This window comes from Vulpes lagopus, chromosome 10 (assembly GCF_018345385.1).
Source record: "Vulpes lagopus strain Blue_001 chromosome 10, ASM1834538v1, whole genome shotgun sequence".
NCBI classification, from domain to species: Eukaryota; Metazoa; Chordata; class Mammalia; order Carnivora; family Canidae; genus Vulpes; species Vulpes lagopus.
In genome coordinates, this window is record NC_054833.1 from 67,631,315 (window position 1) to 67,632,249 (window position 935).

Here is a 935-nt window from a genome sequence, read left to right on the forward strand (position 1 = left end):
AGGCACCCATATAGAAGCCAGGAAGAGAGCCCTTACTAGAAACCAAATTTGCTGGATGGACGCTTGCAGGGTGGGGAGAGAGATGTAGCTGAACTCTGAATATAAGAAGGGCGATTGCGAATCTACAGCCAAGGAGCCAGGGTCAGTGGGTGGAAAATTAGTAAGAGCAAACACCAGGAGTAAGGGGATTCTGGCTAAACTGACCAGGCCAGGGGGATCTGACATCACCAAGGATGGTGGAGGACAAGGAATCCAATCAGATATGGGGGATTTCGGGGGGGGGTTCTGGTTAAAATGACTTAGCTGAATTCTTCCTAAAATTGGGCAAGCGTGAGTAGAGTTTGGTCCCTGAGAGAATCTTTGTCAGCTCTTTTTGTACACTGGGCAGACCCCTGGTTTTTAGGATTCTTAGCAAAGGCTAATATATGTTGAGTCCTTATAACATGTCAGTCAGACGTGATGTGAAGTGTCTCAGATATGTCTATTAGTCCTCCGGAGAGTCCTGTCAGGCAGATAAAAGTATCCCCAACTCAAAGTTGAGAAATATGAAACTCATATAGATAGGCCTCTACACAGAGTAATAGTGTCCGAATTCGAACCCAGGTTTGTCCTATGATCATGTGCTAAACTGTAAAAAGGACAATGCAAATGTCAAATATAAGCAACAAGATTCACCCCTAATTCCAAACGCGCTGGGACAGGCCCTCTGCGGACACCCCGGAACCCCCGCCCCTAGCCCGCGGGCGCCGCAGCGAAGGTCTAGCTCCGCAGCTGCACTGTGCAGCCTTACCCCGCGCCGCGCGGGGAGGGGGAAGCCCCGCCCACCGCTCCGCTGCAGCCAATAGCGCCCGCGCTTCGGGGGGCGGGGCGCCCTCTGATTGGGCGTCTCCGGGGGCGGGGCCCGGCTGCCCGCAGAGGGCACGGAGTGGAGCGCA